We start from the raw sequence: 13,682 nt of genomic DNA, 5'->3' as shown, positions 1-13,682 counted from the left end.
CTTCCTGCCTGCCCTGGCCAACCCTGGGCTCTGCTCAAAGCTACAAAGTTTCAATTATAAATAAACCCCAGATACCTTCTTCCAGCCGGTGTGGCCTCCGCTCAAGGAGAGGCTGGGAGCCTCAGTTGCCAGGGGCAACCCAGGTTTCGAGTGGAACCAAGGCTAAAAAGTTTCAATTATAGAAGTTAAATAAATCCCAGATACCTGCTTCCAGCCCATGGCCGTGGCAAGCCTGAAAACGGCCATCAGCCCCTCACCCAGGCTGGCCACACTCCCATGGGGTGAGGGTCCCTAATGTGGGGCTTGACCAGCCTGAAAACAGCCATCAGCTCCTCACCCAGGCTGGCCAGGCACTCCAGTGGGGACCCCCAACATGAAGGGGGTGTGACCAGCCTGCAAACAGCCCTCAGTCCCTTACCCAGTCTGGCCGGGCACCCAAGTAGGGACCCACACCCTGAAGGGGGTGTGGAAATCCTGAAAACAGCCCTCAGCCCTTTACCCAGGCTGGCCAGGCACCCTAGCGGGACCCCCACCCTGATCCAGGACACCCTTCAGAGCAAACCAGCCTGCCCCCACCCATGCACCAGGCCTCTATATAATAAAAGGGTAATATGCAAATTGACCCTAACAGTAGAATGACTGATCACTATGATACACACTGATCACCAGGAAGCAGATGCTCAATGCAGGAGATGCCCCCTGGTGGTCAGTGTGCTCCCAAAAGGGGATCTCTTCTCAGCCACAAGCCAGACTGATGGCTGCCAGCACAGTGTTGGTGGTGGGAGCCTCTCCTGCCTCCTCAGCAGCGCTAAGGATGTCCTACTGCAGCTTAGGCCTGCTCCCCGCTGGCAAGAGGACATCCCCTGAGGGCTCTTGGGCTGCCCGAGAGATGCCTGACTGCCAGCTTAGGCCTAATCCCCCCAGGGAGCGGGTCTAAGCCAGCAGGTGGACATCCCCCAAGGGATCCCATACTGTGAGAGGGCACAGGCCGGGCTGAGGGGACCCCCCCTAACCCACCAGAATGCTCAAATTTTTGTGCACTGGGCCTCTAGTAATTTAATAAGATGGTAGTTTATTTTTCTCCAATGAATCATTCAGGTCAGGTTCAGTAGGATAGCTCTGCTCCATGTGATGATTTAGAGATTCAGGATCCCCCCATCCTATAAACCTGCCATTTTCAGATTATTATTCTCAACCCAATGGGAGAAGATCTGGAAGTAGACATGTCTGTTTTCCAACTTGAGAGAATAGATGAGAGGTAATTCTTGTAACATTCTCTTTTAAATTGTAATATATGGTGTACTTGCATGCATACGTGTGTGTGTGTGTGTGTGTGTGTGTGTGTGTGTGTGTAAAGTGTTAACAGTAGTTACTTTTCTGGGAAGTAGCATTATAAGTAATTTTTAATTTTCATTATTTTACTCTTCTATAGATGGGTGGTAGACAGTATTTCTTTTAAATAAGACAAAATTCAACAACTGTAAATAAAATGTTCTAACCCTCCATCAGCCCCATAAAAAAAAAAAAAGGAAAGGAAAAAAATAATAAAGCAAATTTTGGGGATTTTAAGTGAATTGGAAAAAATAATTATTTCTTAAACTATATTTTTAACTTTAATACTTATATCTATATGTTATTACCTTTTCATAATATAAATCAAGCAAATCAGGTGGTTGACACTGTAAAATTAAAAGCTCCCATCATGACTAAACCCCCTTCCCTTTTGACTGATTATTTTGAAATTTAGGAAATGACATTTAAGTTTAGATGATGGGAGAAGAAATGGGAAAATAAAATGGAAAGTGGATAAAACACTGGTGAAGAGATGACAAAAAATAGGGCAAGAATGTGTATTTTGAGAGGAATGAAGATCAATAATAATGATCAGCAGTAGAAAAAATTCGAGGGAGGGTATGGAAAATTTATTAGCATAGAAATGGAAGGGGAATGGTAACTAAAGCTTGTATTTGAAGAGAAAGAAAGCTGAAGTAACTGGTAATAAACTTTTGATACCTGGACCTGAAAAGCTTAATTCTTTACCTGTTAGTCACCATAGTTTATTTAGCCTTTCCTTGATCATATGTGGAATTACCTAGTCTCTACTTCCTTGGCAGATGTGAAAGTGGTACTAATGCTCAGGGTAGGGGCATGGAAGCTCATTTCAGAAGCAAGATTAGCCAGGTTGGCTCTCAGGACATATATTTATTGAAGAAGAATTTTATTTGGCCCAAAAGTGATAGACTGAATGTTTGTGCTCCACACCCCTCCCCGCCACCCCAAAACCCATGTGTTGAAATCTTAGTCCCCAATGTGAAGATATTAGGAGGCAGGGCCTTTGGGAGTGATTCATGGTGCATCAGTCTTGAATGGGACTAGTGCCCTTATAAAAGAAACTACAATGAGCTCTCTTGCCATTTCTCTGACATTCAAGGATACAACAGGAAGTCAGCAGTCTTCTGTCTGGAAGTGAACACTCACCAGAACCCAGCCATGCTGGCACTCTGATCTTAGACTTCCATCCTCACCACCTGTGAGAAATAAGTTTCTTATGTTTTAAGTCCAGTCTGCGGTAGACCGCCAGTCTATGGTATATTTGTTAGAGTAGCCCAAACAGAATAAGACAACACTGTTTATTGGATTATTTATTCTTATCCTTAGATACATTTTAATAAAGCAACATTTTTTAATGTTTTGGTTGTTCTAAGTGATTTATCTAAGGTTAAAAAAACCTTGTTTCATTGAACTTGCTATTACTAGTTGTTCAAAAATTAACTAAAACATATTTTGAATATTGAGAATTAAAATATAACAAGTGCATTACCATTTAATGACAAAAGTGGTAAAGAGATATCCAAAGGAAACCAATAAATGTATCTGTTGACTATATCCAGATAGAAATATAAAAATAATTTTAGTGTTTTAAATAAGAAACTAGAAATGACATATTTTAGATCCCATTATATTTTGCTATACTTAGAACAATTTTAATGATGATATAGCTGTTAATTATTTTTCTCTCTTTCCATTTTTCTTCTTCCCAAACTTGTTATAAAAGTCTTCAAACATAGAGAAAAGCTGAAAGAATAGAACAATGAACACCTGTGCAACCTCTAAGATTCAACAGCTGTTAAATCTAAAGAGAAAAAGAAACTTTTTTGTGTATAAACATGTGAATGGTTAAAATATAAAAGAAAAACACCTAAAAAGCAATATCATGCATCCTTTTAGTTCTGCATGATATTATTGATATTGAGTTGACACATTGAAATATCTTTGAAGAATCACAATAAAATCTAGATTGGAGAAAATATTGACTCATAGACCTGATTCTAGTGTGTCCAACACAATATTTCTTTATTAATATTCTTTCTCTTTTTATTCTTTCTTTTCAAGTCTCCTTTATCTCTCTGTCTGCCACAGTAATAAAATTTAGCAAAACAATTGTTTACCAAAGGATTATCAATTTAAATAAATATTGATTACATTCAAAAGATCAATTAATTACATTCTATAATAGGGAGGAGTCTATTATTTTTGTTGTTGGTTTGCCTTGTGTTATATGGAGTGTATTATATGAATGCATAAATAAAATCAATGTGGCTTTTACAAATTACTATTTCATTGTATTGCTTAGAAATAAATCACCACAACAGATACTCATTAAATATTGAATGTTTTTGTTCTCATAATATACTTGAGAGAATTAATTTTGTATAGTATGAACTTGGTATATGTATTAAATTAGTATTGCTTTACCACCATGTGACATTTTAATTAAATATTTTAAAATCAGCATATATAGATACACCAGAAAAAAATATAAGATTTGTAGTTAAATTTAAAATAAACAACAATTATTTTGTATAAGTATATCTCAAATATTATATGAGATATATTAAAATAATTATTCATTGTTCACATTAAATTTGAATTTAATGGGACATCCTATATTTTTCTCTGCTAAATTTGATAACCCTAAGAAACCATAACATGTAAAATGTTTAGTTGTTCAGTATTTTTGTTAGTTTTATTTCTTTGCCCTTTTAATTTTCCAAGTCTAATGAGTAAGACAAAATATTTTGCAAGTTTTAGCTATCTGTTTAATATATCGAAAAGACAAACTTGCTCCCATCTCTGAGGAAGATAGCAAAGTAATATTTTTAAAAAGTACCACCCATAAAAAATAATTTTATTTTATTTTAACTCATTGATTACATTTTTCTCCTAAGTGTAAATTGACACATGCTCAATGAAAAATAAAAGCAGAAAGCCACAAACACACTACCTTATATTAAACACACTCCATTGTATTAAACTTATCACCTTCTAAAATCAGCCTATTTTGGGGGGAAAAAAACAACAACAACATAGGCCTGCATTTTGGGAAATCTTAATTCTAGTTCTTATGAACTCTATGGGCTGGGCAGGTCCCCTACCCCTCCTAAGGTTCTCTGTTCTCATATGTTAATTAAAGAGGGTTGAAAGATTGATATCTAAGGTCATTTCCAGACTTGAAGTTATAGTAACCCATGATTTCAGCTTTAAGTTCCTGGACAATAATTTTGTATCCATGAAAGGAAGCTGGCTCTTGGCCAACAAATTTTTACTTGTTTTTTAAAACTCTGCCACTTTTATGTCTTCACTCTTCTTTATTCAAATGGATGAAAGTTTCACCTTTGAATGTAATGATGTCATTCATGCAAAGCAATAATTTAGAATTAAATCCAAAGGAAATCTCTCACCAATATTCACATTATGATGCTGGGTGTGCCCTTTAAATGAAGTCAGGATTTAAGCTAATTCTAAGGATTTTGAAACTAATTCGAAAAGTTTAAGGGTAGGCGAAAATGGTATTTTTCTTGGGAAGGACAATGTTGGTGGCTAAATTGTTGATTCACTTTTTAAGGGAACTGTAGAAGGTAAAAAGAAATGTAGTACATAGATCATAACAATGTTAGGCATAAAGACAATGATACATGAGATAGATGCTTTCTACTGCAACATATAAACATATTACAGCCACCCCCTAATTTTCCCCATTTGTATTACTTGTATACTCTAAGTGCAGTTTTGATACTTTTAAGTTATTTTTTAATAAAAACAAAAAACAAAAATAACCTTATATATAATTCATCCTACCCTTTTTCCCCTCGAGAAGAAACTCAGTTCTAGTACAGCCAGATGTCTAGCCCAGAGGAAATTAATTGGCAAGGGGAGAAAGGGGAGTACATGACAGATACTTTGCAGATTAGAGCATGTTTTATCACAGTCACACTGTGGGCTATGGAAGCCCTGGAATTGCTGCTATAGAAGGGGGTTGGAAGTGACATTGTGGTTGAGGGGTAGGAAAGGAACTTGCCTGTAATATCACTTGGGAGAGGAATTGAGTAGAAGACATGTCTGGAAGCTACGTTTGCACTTCAAGTTTACGATTTCTATTCAGATTGTTTGATTGAAGTACCTTGATGTGAGAGGGATTGTGGGAGGACAGGATCTGATGGAAATTATGGAGGAATGAAATCTTTACCAAGCTACATTTGAGTTCTGGCACTGCCTGTGATATGGGAGTTATATTTTTCTGGTTGCACAAAGGATAACCTTGAGGGTAAGAAGCATTTCATCGATTTTCCAAAGGTTACAGAGTAATTGACAGCATTCAAACTCAGGTCAATAGAACCAGAAAATCTAGATGGATTTTGCATGATTCCATGCTGACTGCATAAACATGACCTCATCAACCTTGAAATGCTCCCTGAGATGGGATCTGAGCTTCAGGACCATGTGCTTGCTGCCTGTAGACCCATATTCTTCAAACTGTAGTAATTCAAATTATTTTTTTAATCATTCTGAAGAATATATGGCCAAAACTATCTATGTGCAAATTAATTGGTAGAAGAAAATAAACCACATTAAAGCCTATTGCATTTAATAAACTCAAGAGTTATTCATTAAAAAATATCCAAATTGACCCAATTCCATTGGTTGGTTTTAAAATAGCCAAATGCTTGATAGGATTTGCACTTTTTCTTCTAAGGAACAGTTTTTTTATGTAAATATATCATGTTCTTCCTCCCTTACAGGCTTCTTTCTTGCTTGTACAAAAGTAAGATACATCTATTGTTTTTAACTTGGAAGTTTTATAATAAAAGGTACTCTCAAAAATTGTAACAGAACAGTAGGTGTGAAGGCTGATATAAGATTGCTAGTTTCAACTGCATAATCAGTTCAACTCCCAGCCTATAAATGCCCTAACCAAAGGTATAATTTTTAGTGACTAAATAGATCTGATGTCAGACCTGGCAACCCAGATAGTTGTAGAGCAAAGACATGGGAATTCAGAATGTTATATTCTCATCTCCATCACCAACTGGTTTACGGCCATGGCTATAACATTAGCATTCTCCAAGGTATGTTATGTCTGTGATTTAAGTATCTTGCCCACTCTAAATTTTACCATTCTTTGACTTTTTATGAAACCAGATATTTCCATGCCATTATTTTGAATAATTTATGTTTCTGGTAGTTCCTGGGAACAATGTAAAGTCTATTTATTCTTACACTAGCAGTTCTCAAAATATAGTTTGGGGGACTTATTAGAAATATAAACCTCCAGGCTTTATCTCAGACTTGCTAAATCAGAAACTAGGAGGCAGGGCCAGAAAACTGTGTTCTAATAAGCCCTCCAAGTGATGGAGAACCACTGTTTTACACTATAAAATTAGAGAGCTTCCCTGGCTGGTGTGGCTCAGTTGGTTGGAGTGTCTTCCAGTACACCAAAGGGTTGAAGGTACAATTGCCTGTCAGGGCACATACCTGGGTTCTGTTCTCAGTTGGGGCATGTTCAAGAGGCAACAAATTTATGTTTCTCTCTTCTCTCTCTCTCTCTCTCTTTCTCTCCCTTCCTCTCTCAAAAAAAAAAAAAAATCAATAAAAAGCACATCCTCAGATGAGGGAGAAAAATTAAAGAGCTATTTCCAAAAAAAGGATGCTTCCCAGATTATTGGAGTGAGACCCTCACAACTTAATCTCTACCTTGGCTGCATCCATGAAGAACCTGTAAGTGGGAGAAACAGATGATTATGCAAGTGAACAGACAAGGCAGGCCATACTTCATTTTTAAATCTTATGTCTTCGCCCCTGGGGTTTTAATCTTCCTAGATAATTTTCAGATTGAATGCTCATCTACGTATTTCAAATAAGTTTGTATTGAGTAATTATGAGTGAGACATAAATTAACGACCAGAAGACAAGAAACACATCTCTTTAAAAAACTGATTGGTAATTATCTGGCAATTTTGGGGGAATAACACAGGTGTGCCATCTCAAAAAGTAAAGCATGAAAAACTGCTCCAGAAGAGTAGGAATGCCTGGGCTGAAATTGAGGAAGTAATTTGAGGCATCATACTGCACACCAAAGGTCATGGTGTTTTATTTATTATTACAATTACAAGAACAATAAAACTGCCACAGGAGCAGGGTTCGTGCCGTTTGCCACCCTCTATGTGACACTCTTCCCCTTCATCAGCACTTCTGACTTCCAGAGGCGTGAGTCTAGCAAGCAGCCTCAGCAAACACACAGGTTAATACTAGATTTGCCAAAGACAGAACATTTTTTGAGCTGACAGTTGTTGATAAAGACACATCACCCCTGGTTCTGGTCTTTGCTGAAAGGCCTGCAAGCAGAAATGGTGAAATCTCTGTCATCACTTCCACATGGGTTGTCTTCTTGGCACAAATGAAGAGTCTGAGGTGGGGGGCAATCATTTCTCCATGACTAACACAAAGGAAGGTGGATTCCATTATTCCAAGAGCCCTGGGGATTTTTTTAGAAATATTCACGAAAGAAGGAAACTAAATGTTAAATGGACTTCATGTTGATTAAAAAGTGAGGTCAGAAACAAAGCTAAGGTGCTCTTGCATTCATCACATGTGTTAATTGTGCTGCTATCTTTGGTTTGCAGAAGAGGGTGTTATAAAGAATGCAATGACCAATTTGGCATGTTGAAAATGCCCATTATTAACATGGATTCAGAAACAAAAGTGAAGCCACTAAGCCATAAGTTATGCCCATCAAAAATTTGTTGGAAAGAAACTTGTCCTTTATTCATGCTCCAAGAACTCTTAATGCTCCCGGGCACATTTTCAGTGGCCCAGAGCTTTACTATAATCCTACCCACTCTAAGGTATACTTTCTCTTTTAATGTTTTTTATATAATTTGATGAAAAGAAACCAGTGAAAGTGATCCTGTAACCCCTTGTTTATAATCCTTCATGGATATTTTCTTAGGGTGGTCAGCAAACAATAAACAATTTACTACTGCTTGTCCTCGTGAGCTCAACAGGCACTATTCACCACTTGGTCTCTGAGTTCTGAACCCACTACCCTCCTCTGAGATACCCAAAGGCCAACCTCTGCCTCATACACAATCTTTGCATGTGTTTCTCTCTGGCCAGGAGCAAGTCCTTTTACTTTACCTGGGAAACTCCATTCACATTTCATATAGCAGCTCTTACAACTCTTATGCCTAGAAACCCAGCCCAGTCTCCCAGATGGATTATGACACTGTCATATGCTTTCAAAGCATCTTATAGTTTTCTCTTAGAGTAATTATTTGATTAATGAGTATCTTCCAACATAGACACCGTTGTTTGTTCAAGTTATCCCTACCACTTATTAGAGTGCCTTCCTGGCTTTTCATGAACAAAACAGCCATCAAATTATTTGAGCAAGAAATTATATTGCTGGCTGTGTCCTAGAAGAATAACCCGTGTAGTAGTAAGTTTGGAGATCTAATTAAAGAGTAGATGATTAATAAGCACAATTTCATACAGAAGACTATTATAGTTGTCTGGAAAAGAAAAAGAAAAAAATATCTAAACTATTGATTTTATTGTCCACTTATTCACTTGCCAAAGATTTATTGTGTGCCTACAGTATACATGTAGGGTGCTGAAGCAATAAAAGATTGTATTTGGAAAATGGAAAGGTAGGGATGAATTCCAAAGGTACTTTAGAGGTAGAATCAACAGAACCCACTGAACAATTATTGATGTAGAAGAAAGAAGGAATTTGAAAGGAATATAAGGTTTCCAGTTCAGTGACTATATAGAGGATGATTATATTAACCTTGTTTTAGGACTTCAGAAAACATAGCAAGTCATGAAAAAAGGTAGAGAACCCAATTTTGAACACGTTGAATTTGAGATGCTTGTTAGTGAAAGACCAGTTGGGAGCCCAAAACCAGGTATTACAGGCTTTATTAGGAGAATGACCTGTCAGGCTGTCTCGCAAAGGGAGAGCAGCAACCCATGCAGAGGTGAGCACTCCTTTTGAGGGGAGGAATGGGAAGGAATGGGGGCTTAGGGTACTCAGTGCGCGCTGATTGGTGGTTTAATGTATGGTCCATATAAGGTATATAGTTAGGCACTCAGGTACTTAGGAATCAAGGGCTTAGGGTATTTGGCAGGTGACGATTGGTGGTTCAACATATAGTCCATATAAGATACATGGTTAGGCACTCAGGTATTTCCAGGCTGCAGGTTATGTCATACTTTGCCCACAAGTTGGGGGAAGGGAGGATCTATCAGTTAGATGTGCAGGTAAATCAGCTGACACAGTCACAATCTTTGGAATGAAATTTCACTGTTCAGTGCAGTTTCTGTGTGATTATAAATGTTGGCCTATAACAATTAGAAGATAGTGAGGCCTATTTAAAAATATGAGTATAATTTTTTTGGAAACCGCTGCTTTTTTCTTTGTTCTTTTGAGTGTTCATATGTTGAATGAATAAATAAAAGCAATTGATGTTTTTGGCGAATAAATGCTGAAGAAATATATTTTGTAGATAATGTAATTTGAATATAAAGTAAACACAATAGTTATAAGAACACAAATAATAAAGTATTGTTATTAAGTGGCAATAGATTAAATTGAATTTTGCTATTCTACTCCTTTATTTGTACTAATTGTATGCCCTAGAATATATACTATATAAAACAGCTCTATATTATATAATAAAGTGTTGTGTATTTATGCATGTGTATATTTTTAATCTGGCTTCCTTATCTTTTTTATTGAACTTACTGGGGTGACATTGGCTAATAAAATTATATAGGTTTCAAGGGTATATTTATGTTATATAAAATATAAATTATAAAAATATTATCTATATATATAAAAGCCTAAGCTACCATTATGACCGAATGACCAGAACAATTGGAACAACCGGTTGAGCAGTCTCTATGATGCACACTGACTGCCAGGGGGCAGAAGCTCAATGCAGGAGCTGCCTCCTAGTGGTCAGTGCGCTCCCACAGAGGGAATGCCACTCAGTCAGAAGCTGGGCTCACAGCTGGCAAGCACAGCTGCAGTGGCAGGAGCTTCTCCCGACTCTGTGGCAGTGCTACCAAGTGGCAGCAACAGGTGCAGCAGGCCACGATGAGTGCGAGCGGTGCGGCCCTGGCTCAGGCTCCTCCCTGGCTGCCTGCCACTTGGCACACTGCTACACCCCTCGGGGGATATCCGACTCCTGATCGTGGGCCTAAACCAGCAGTCGGACATCCCCCAAGGGGTCCCAGATTGCTAGAGGGTGCAGGCCAGGCTGAGGGATCTCCCTTCCCAACACAAATCTGTGTGCACTGGGATATATATATATATATATTATATATAATACAGTTTTGTTTTTTAAATACATGCTAGAATAGTTTATTTTATTTTTTATCTTCTTTTTTTTAAATGTATAACTTGCATTTTTTCTCCTTAAGAAAATGCTTAGGAATGCATATAACTAACAAATACAGTAATAAATATGTTTTGCAGCAAACTTCAAAATCTCCAATGATCTGGAAGCATGAAAGTCTAACCAAATAAACCCATGATATATTGTATGAGACCAATGCTTTTTCTAAAATGAGGAAAATTCAAATCAGTGACAAGGAGGAGCATGTGGGGCTTAAGCTGACTGTCGGAAGACACAGGTGTACATTAATATCACAGATGCATACAGAATTATCTAAGAACAGCTTGCCGTGCCAGTTCTATAATATTACATGAAACTTGGGCCAAGTGTGCAGCAATTTTAAAACAGACCAACTCTGGTATTGCTTTTCCAGTGTCTATTCTAGCAATTGCTTATGTTCTTTGTTCAGCAAATTTTTATTTAAATACGTGAGTAAATTGGAATAAACTAAGGTTTGAGTGGAGATATTTTCTCTGATTTGTTTTAACCAAGGGGTTTCCCAGCATATAAGATGGCTTGTATTTTAACAAGATGAAATTCTGATTTTACACATTCACTCAATAAACACCTATTTAGAAATTTTTCCACGGTGAGCACTATGCTATACTTTAGGTAGGAGAGATGATGTGATAACAATAGAGTTATAGCTGAAAGGAAATTCCACATGGGGGACATAGGGAAGAATACGTAAGAATATTGGAATTGGAGAGAGCATGAGTGCTTAGATTGTGGCAAATACCTGAGCATGGTTGGATGCATGAGCTGAAATATGACTTGAATACAGGGAAGTGGTATGATGGGCTAAACAATTGGTCAGGAGCAAATCATGATCAGCTTGCACGCCAAGCTGAAGAGTCAAGATTTCCAAAGGTCATGGAATCTGCATCCTGTAGTGTGCAAGGATTTTCAGTAAAAGAGTAATGTGACCAGGTTTGCAGTTTAGAAAGATGACCCTAACTACAGTGGGGAGGTTGGTTGGGAGGTGAGCCAAGGAATCCTTCTCATGGTGGAATGACCAATTAAGAGACTCATTAAATAGAATGATGAACACTTGAACTAAGGACAGAGCATAAATCTAAAACTTGGATGCTGAATAGGATAAGGAAGAATTCCGGGTTAACTGGTTTGCTGGGGGCATATATTACCTAAACTTGCCATAACCAAGTACCACAAACTGGGAGGCTTAACCAGCAGAAATTTATAGTCTCATTGGCTAGAAGTTTTAAAATCAAGGTGTCAGCAGGGTTCAGTTCTTTCTCCTAACTTCTGGTGGTTTGCTGGCAATCTTTGGTATTCCTTGGTTTGCAGAAGCATCACCCTAATCTTTATCTTAATCTTTACATGGCATTCTCCTTGTGTATATTTCTGTGTCCAATTTCCCCTTTTTATGAAGACAGTAGACATATTGGACTAGAGGCACACTCCATTTTAGTATGACTTTATCTTGACTAATTACATTTGCAATGGCCTTCCCCGCCCCCCCCATAAGGTCACATTCTGAGATACTGAGAGTTAGGACATTAACATGACTTTCTAGGGGACACAATGCAACCCATAACAGGATGCTACCATAGAGATGAGGAATGCACGAAGATAGTCCAATTTTTATGAAAATAAATGGTTAATTCATATTAGTTAACACTGAGTTTAAGATACCAAGGGGATATTCAAGTAATTATATTTTTCTTTTAAAATGATATTTCTTCTGTTTTTAAATTTATGTTCCAATTACAATTGACAAACAATATTACATTAGTGTCAGGTATACAACATAGTGATAAGACATTTATATACTCTATGAAGTAATTACTCCAATAAATCTGGTCCTTATCTGATACCATACGCAGTTATTACAATGTTATTGCCTATATTCCCTATGCTATACTTTACATTCCCATGACTATTTTAATAACTGGTAATTTGTACTTCTTAATCCCTTTTACCTTATTCACCCATCCCTCCAAACCCTCTCACATCTGGTGACCATCATTTTTCCTTTGTTACTATGAGTTTGTTTGTTTATTGATGTTGTTGTTTTTTTAGAGTCCACATATTATATTGGTATTTTTCTTTTTTTGTTTTTCTTTTGTTATTTCTTCATTTTCTTTATTGATTAAGGTATTACGTATGTGTCCTTATCACCCCATTGCCCACCATCCCCCCATTCATGCCCTCACCCCCCTGGTATCTGTGTCCATTGGTTAGGCCCATGGTCAGCAAACCTTGGCTTGTGAGCCACATGCGGCTCTTTGGCCCTTGAGTGTGGCTCTTCCACAAAATACCACGTGGGGGTGCGCACGTACAGTGCAATTGAAACTTCGGGGCCCATGTGCAGAAGTCGGTATTTTGTGGAAGAGCTGGTATTTTGTGGAAGAGCCACATTCAAGGGGCCAAAGACCCACATGTGGCTCACGAGCCACGGTTTGCCGAGCCGCACTTTGCCAACCACTGGGGCTTATATGCATGCATACATGTCCTTTGCTTGATCTCTCCTCCTTACTCCCACCCTCCTCTACATTCCCTCTGAGGTTTGATGGTCTGATCGATGCTTCTCTATCTCTGACTTATTTCACTTAGTGTAATACCCTTTAGGTCCATCCATGTTGTCACAAGTAATATTTCATTCTTTTCTTTAGCTGAATAACATCTCATTGTATATATGTACCACATCTTTATTCATTCCTTTATCTATGAACACTAAGGTTGCTTCGATATGTTGGCTATTGGAAATAATGCTGCAGTGAACATAGGAGTGCATATATCTTTTCAAATTGGTTTTTGGATTTCTTCAGATAAATACGCAGAAGTGGAATTGCTTAGTCTATTTTTAATTGTTTAAAGAATCTTCATAGGGGTGCATATATCCTTTCTGATTGGTGTTTCTAGTTTCTTGGGATATATTCCTAGAAGTAGTATCACTGAGTCAAATGGGAGTTCCATTTT

General features: G+C 37.7%; 1 protein-coding gene across 3 annotated transcripts in view; it reads left to right on the top strand.

Moving 5' to 3' along the window:
• Positions 1-13,682, top strand: part of MACROD2 (mono-ADP ribosylhydrolase 2) — a 1,930,060-nt gene that overhangs the window by 1,443,317 nt on the left and 473,061 nt on the right. The gene's annotated exons all lie outside the window — the stretch shown is intronic.

Source organism: Myotis yumanensis, unplaced genomic scaffold (genome assembly GCF_028538775.1).
Source record: "Myotis yumanensis isolate MYYU_CA2020_CCGP unplaced genomic scaffold, mMyoYum1.0.hap1 SCAF_7, whole genome shotgun sequence".
In the NCBI taxonomy this organism is placed as follows: Eukaryota; Metazoa; Chordata; class Mammalia; order Chiroptera; family Vespertilionidae; genus Myotis; species Myotis yumanensis.
Note: the sequence above shows the minus strand (reverse complement) of the source record. Positions and strands in the feature narration are given on the sequence as shown.